Consider the following 7,074-nt stretch of genomic DNA (forward strand, 5'->3'; position numbering starts at 1 on the left):
TAAACTAATGCTTAGAATGGGTGTGTTGCCTTTTGAAGAAAGGATGGATGAGATAGGCTTGTATCTACTGGAGTTTAGAAAAGTGAGAGTTGGATTGGAACATATAAGATCCTGAGAGGTCTTGAAAGTGTTGTCCATGCTTTGGATGCTCAGTTCATGTATTAAAACCCCCTTATCTAAGTGCTCTTGATGGTGAACCAGACAAAGGTACACAGAATTCAGTTTGTGGTTCATCTTGATTTTATTAACAAAATATTCCTTGTTAAAAACACAATGTAAGTATTTCCCAAATTCCCTCAATATTTACTTTCTATTGAGCTCTATCCATCTAAGAAAGGATGTTACCCGCAATGATCCATATGTTTGAACTGGGCCATTACAATCTCCTTTGTCTCTGATATAGGACTAGCTCTCTTGCACGAAGGTAAGTCTTGCAGGTCAGGGCAGATCTTCTCCCCTTTCTCTCCTTTCTCTGTCTCTCTTTCTCTCTGTCTCTCTCTTTCTTCAGGTGGTCAGAGTTTTGCTGCTAAGCAAGGTCATGTCTTCGCTGAGTCTTCACTGAGTCTCCACTGAGAGGGCTGGTGTCCAGGTGTGTTCTCATCTGCCCTCACACTGAAACCTTCTAGAATGTTCTGTGGCCTTTGGCCAATGTAGTCATGAGCTGGGTTCAAATCATCTAATGGAGTCATGCCAACACTCCTCGCTGTCGCCATGCCGGGAGGTGTAAAGTGCACAATGTCAGTCAGTTGAGGTTCTAGAACGTCTGAAGCATTTCTGCAATACACAACGCTTGGGCTGGTTGAAACTGGTTCCCCTTGAACCTTTGTAACCTCTTTGACCTTGGTTTCTACTGTTCGGTGTAGCCGATAGCTGCCAGCTGCTGTTTAATTTAGTTTGGCCAATTTTCTGTCAGGCCTGATTTCTCCATCTGTGGATCAATTTAGAATGTCCAATTTTGGGCCTGTGGTCATTTGACCACAAAAGACCGGATGGGGAGAGGATCTGGGAGAGTCTAGGACAAGGGGTCACTGTTTAAAAATGAGTTGTCGTCTATTTAAGACAGAGATAAGGAGTTTGTTTTCTCACAGAGGATGGTGAGGCTTTGGAATGTTCTTCCTCAAAAGGGGGTGAAAGCAGTCTCTGTGAATATTTTTGAGGCAGCGATAGATTGTTGATAAGCAAGTGGATGAATGGATATATAGGTTAATTGGGAATGTGGAGTAATCAGATCTTATTGAATGACAGGCTCAAGGCACTGAATAGCCTACCCCTGATCCTAATTGTATGTTCCAATGTTTATTTGGTACAGTTACAATATTAAAAAGACATTTGGATAGGTATATGAATACGAAAGGTTTAGAGGGATATGGGCCTATCATAGGTAAGTGGGACTAGTCTAGTTTGGGAAACTGTTCGGCATGGGTGACTCTATAAGAAAACATAAAGTATTTCATTGAAACACTTTAAAATAAAAGTGTGACACTGAGCCACAAAGAGTGGTATTGATCAAAGATAGGTTTACTTCCTCTGTATGACACTTTTTTTGCTGTTTTGTTCTCTTTGTAAACTGGAGAATATAGGCTGAATAAAACATGCAGAAAGACCAACACTGCTTTGTTGTTACTGATCTTAGTGCAAAATAAATTGATTTAAGATTAGATTTAATCATGTCAGCCTTTCTACATTGTGATCAAGATTTCCTGTTGGCATTACACTTCTGGTATCTATTTCATTTTACTGTTGATAACTGATCTGCTTTATCTGAACATGTTTTTCTTTGCAAAATGAAGGAATTTGCATTGACATTGAGGCATTATTAGTCACATCTTTCCACGTGCCAATTTTTTGCAAAAATATAGACATATGCCAACAATGGTACAAAATTGATGGAAACAGGCTCTTCCACCAAGTTCAAAGTTGTCTTTTGAAGTTAATTTAGCAAAAATATCACAAAGCAACTGCCATTTTGCATCTATAGGCATCATTAAAAGCTAATTTTTTGAAGCAAAACTAGCATTGGGACTGGCAGAAAGTCAACGCTACCATTACCTCACTTGGTGAAGGTCTAGGTGGTATATTTAAAGAAGATTTACTCAGTTCCTGTGAGTCAAGGATATCAGTCTCCTTGTTATCCTGGAGACTTTTGACAGTTTTTCAACCTCATGGAAAACCTACAGCTGCTACCATCATCAATCATGTCTCTGACCAGACAACAAGCAGCCCCCATGGTTCAATCAATGTCTCCCTGTGGGATCTGCTCAAGGTTGTGCACGCACTGTGGGAGGTTCTCTTTCCCAGGGCTGGCAGTCTAATAAGGTGGTTTGGACAGAGGTCACAGCAGAGGTTAACAGCCATGGGTTCAGAACAGAAACTGGGTCCAGTGCATGAATGATGAAAGATCCCCTGCATTCCTCAATGGCAAATGGTATCATGTAGTCACTGAAAAGTGATATTCATGAGTTTCAAGCAATGTAGATGTGTGAATGGAGAGGATTGCTATACAGGGGTTTGAATTGTAGGCTTTAACAATGGATGGAACATGGGGACTAAATTTGCAGGAGCCATTTCATTCTGTGATAGTTGTGAAGAGTTTTATGTGTGTGAAACTGTTACTAGGGAGGACTTAGGAACTGCCATGACATCCATGCACATAAAGTGAATATGCACTTGATCAGATGACACTCAATTCTTCTGTCTGCCTGCATGAGAGAAGAGCTCATAACCACAAGGAGTGCTTTAAGATGGGTCGAAGTGTTGCAAACATCAGAATATTGACCTGATGAAAGGAGGCTTTGATTAGGTAGGATCGGGAATGATTGCATGCAGATGGAGAGGCTGGAATTTCAAGACTTGCGAATGAGAATGTCTCCAGTCTGGAGACAACTGGTCATGTAGGTGTAGTGCTTGAAGCACTGATGATGTGTATAGCTGTGAACTAAATCTTTAAGTTGCCAATGACAGGTCCTTGCAGCATGAAAAAGAGAGAGATGCAGCTTTCGGCCAGCTCCATCTGCGCCACTGCCTCTGCTCTAAGGATGAAGAGACCTGCCATTCAGTGGGTGGACCATTGTGTCATTCCCCTGAAGCCCCACCAGTGCAGAGACAGTCACCCCAGTGACTATAAGTTCTAGATTAGGCTCGCGGTCACAATCTAGGGAGCATACCACGAACATAACACAGCAGCCAATAGAGGATTTAAGCAATGACCTCCAAAATAATCGAAATATTTTTGGAGACCAGACCCTGCGGAGCCCCATATTTCAGACACGCATCTGAAATTGGCCACAACAACAAATGCAGAGTCAGGCAGGAAAACCTCTGGCAGATATCCCTGAGGCTATGCAAAAACTTGAGTAAAAGGTGGAGAAGTCCACTAAAGTTCTACCTGGCTTCAGCAATGTAACCACAATGCACACAACACTCCAGCTGAGATCTAACAAGTGTCTTCTATAAATTCAGCATAATCTCCTTTGCTCGTGTATTCTGTGCACCTATTCGCAAAGCCCAAGATACTGTATACTTTAGTAACCACTCTGTCCAACAGTCCTGCCACCTTCAAGGATCCACTCCCTTCAGCACTGTTGTCCTCATTTCACCAGATCAACAGACTCCAGAACTTTCAATGCATTAGGCTTTATGTCTTCAAGAATAGCCACTAGAGGCCAAAAAATGTTTTATTACCTTTTCTAAAGTTAATCCCTGCAAAGAAAAATCTATACTTCTCCCTTACCAGAAGTGTGCACATGTGGTGTGTGTTCCAGATTGTTTATATTTTTAGTAAATCAAATTATTGAATGGGTTCTGATTCTTAATAACAGTAAGCTTATTGAAGAAACCTGGCTGATATTTTTTCATTCTTAGGGAAAGCCTACAATTAGCCATATCAGAATTGGTGTATAATATTTTTTATTTAATGTTGAATGTGATACAAAGGCTCATTGATTCTATCTTGATGTTTGCTTGAATGTCCCTTTGTGAAGGTAACAGTGGGATCATCACGTTTGGAAAAATTGGATTTGCATATTGTATGCAAATTAGATGTTCTTGTGTAGTATCTGCTACCTCGGTTAATAATTGGATGGACAAAACAAAACTTGGATGGACAATCAAATGGACCCCCCACCCCTCACCAATCTTTGGTGCTCTTTCATCCACAACAATAACTTTAGCCTTCCATCAGTAGTGCCTGTGGTTCCTTGGCTACATCTTCCATAATAGGTCACAGAAGTATCCCCATCTTTGCCGATCCCCATTGCAAACACAATGGTGGCAAATGATACCATAATAACTTCAACAGCATGTATAAGACTCAGGTATTTCACTAACTCGGCAATCTGAGCAGCCTTTGTATTGAACATAGGCAAGTATTTCAACTGTGGGTAGCATCATAGGCAAACATTATCCTGTCTTCATTCAAAATCCAAACACAAATACTTCCAGCAAAGGACTCTGAAAACTGATTCTCACATTTGCCTTCATAAACATGGATTACGAATTGACAGGATAAGCCCTTGGTATCTGCAATGATACAATTACTACGTGATCCTTGTTCCAAACAATCTCCTTCCCATCTAGTGTCTGGATGAATTTACTGAAATTCCCTCCCCTGATGCAGCAATGCCCTCACCTCTTGTTCAACTCAGGTCAACTCATGTAAAACAGTTAGCTGATCATCCTGGATCCTTCCTGACAGCATTCAACAGTTAAACCTGATTAAAGATCAGTTAAGTCCCATTTTAGACAGCCTAGCAACCAGTACACTGAATAATGCAACAGGGCATCAGAGGGTTGACTCACAGTTTAATCAACAAGGTTTCGGAATTTAACGGCAAATGCTAAAAAAATTCTACCTTGTCAGTTTAAAATACTGTCGTGCTTTTTTTGTGAAAAACCAATTCCTAAGATGCTAGTCAGATCTTATTTGTGGTGGGGATTAACTTTCTGATTTTCTGCAAATGTAGAGGGATAACTTTGGAAATGGGGCAATGCTGTCAGTTGAAATTCAGGCCAACATTGTGCTTGCATTATTTATTCAAATGGTTAGAAAATTCAGCTCAGCTGCTTCTTGCATTTCTGACACACACTGTCAGTAAAGTCAGAAAATTATCTTTCAAATACTAGGTGCGCTCAGAACCCACTATAAACCCAGATAAGTTGATAAAATACCTGGCACTAGATTTTCAGTCCCTACCAGGGTCATGTTCAGCAGCAGGCAAGAACTAAAATTAGTCCTTCCAGCCAAAATAATAGTTCCCTGGCTGCATCCGATCTCTAAGACATTATTGAGAAAGTAGGATCAGGGACAGTAAACTGTCCCATTGTAATGGCTTATTTTGCAATTGACTTAAGTTCCCATGGAGGGCAGGGACCAGCTTACATACACTAACATACATGTTAGCCACAAAAGTAGGCCACTCAGTCTCTGCTCTGCCATCCAATAAGATCATATGTGATCTGACTACCCCACATCCCTGTCTAACACTGAAAACCTTTCACTCCCTCGCTTATCAAGATTGACTTTACTCCCACTGCCTTTGCATCAAATGTGTCAAAGACTCATGACTGTCTATGTGAAAACATTTCTTTTCATCTCGGTCTTAAATGGAAGACCCCATATTTGTAAATAGTCATGCCCAGTTGTAGATTCTCCAAGAAAAGGGAATATCCCTTGCATATCCACCCTGTCAATCACATCCCATCCCTGCCCAAACTTAAATGTTTCGATCAAATCACCTCTTACTTCTGTAAACTCAAGTGAATACACGCCTAGCCTATCCATCCTTTCCTTATAAGACAAATTACTTATTCCAGGTATCAATATAGGAAACCATCTCTGAACTGCTTCAAATCCACTGATATTGTTCCTTAACTAAAGAGACCAATAGTGTGCAATTTCTCCAGGTGTGGTCTCAAATATGCCCTGTTTAACAGGAGCATAATCTCCCTACTTTTGTTTTCAATCCCCTTGCACCAAATTATAACATTCTATTCACTTTCCTCATTATATGCTGTCATTACATATTAACCTTTTGCAATTCATGTAGTTAAACACTCAGATCCTTCTGCATTTCAGAGCTCTGCAATCTCTCACTTTTTCGATTCTTGGCCTTTTTTTTGGATTCGGTAATGCAAAGCAGCTTCCTAGTGATGGAACAAAAACCAATGCTCCAGACAGCCCGAGAGCACCTCCCTGCTGGCCTGAGTGCAGAAGCAGCCACAGACTTTCCTGTTGAGGGCCTTTGCCTCCAGTGGTGAATCAGCTGCTGAATCTACATTCCCATGAAATAAGTTTTAAAAATTGGAGAGACAGCACCTCTATAATGAAGTGCCCTCTTTATGACTTACTTTCAATCATTGACGGCTGTTCCTCAAGTTGAAAGAGGCCTGATTTGCCCCTCAACTTCAAGAGTCCAACTGTCTCCTTAATGGGACAGTAAATTTACCCTCTGGCCATTAGCTGGCTGCCCTGTCTCGCCTCCATGGTCAGGCTCAGAATTCAGAAACAATCCCGACCTCTGTTTTCCACCCTTGGAGTGAAAATCCAGTCATTTATATCGAAAGTTAGCCAACAAGATGTTAAACATCAAGGAAAAGATCTTAATTCCTTTTGACAATTAGAGTCAGAACAGTCGTGAAAACAATTGGTCAGTTAAATGCTATAGAGTCCGAATGATTGAAGACAACAATTTGTCTCCATTGCAAATGTTTAATTTCTTAATTGTAGCATTTCTCTCTTAAAATACAGTAATACCATGTTATTTTTATTCAATTTCTTTGCCTCTCTGGTATTTATAGTAGGCAGACTGTTTCTACATTGAATTCAGGAGTGGCTACGTGATTACACTACTCTACTGCACATTTGTGGGAAATAAGCATTGCTGGCTGGCCAGCATTTATTACCCATCAATAAGTGTCCTTATGAAGGCGATGGTGAGCTGCCTTCTTGAACTGCTGCAATCCACAATCTGTAGGTTGACCCACAATGCCCTACAGGAGGGAATTCCGGGATTTGGCCTCTCATACAGCATGCATCAGTCTTCAGAGATGATAAGTCTGGACAGAATAAAGCCACAA

This window comes from Rhincodon typus, chromosome 9 (genome assembly GCF_021869965.1).
Source record: "Rhincodon typus isolate 14 chromosome 9, sRhiTyp1.1, whole genome shotgun sequence".
NCBI lineage: Eukaryota > Metazoa > Chordata > Chondrichthyes > Orectolobiformes > Rhincodontidae > Rhincodon > Rhincodon typus.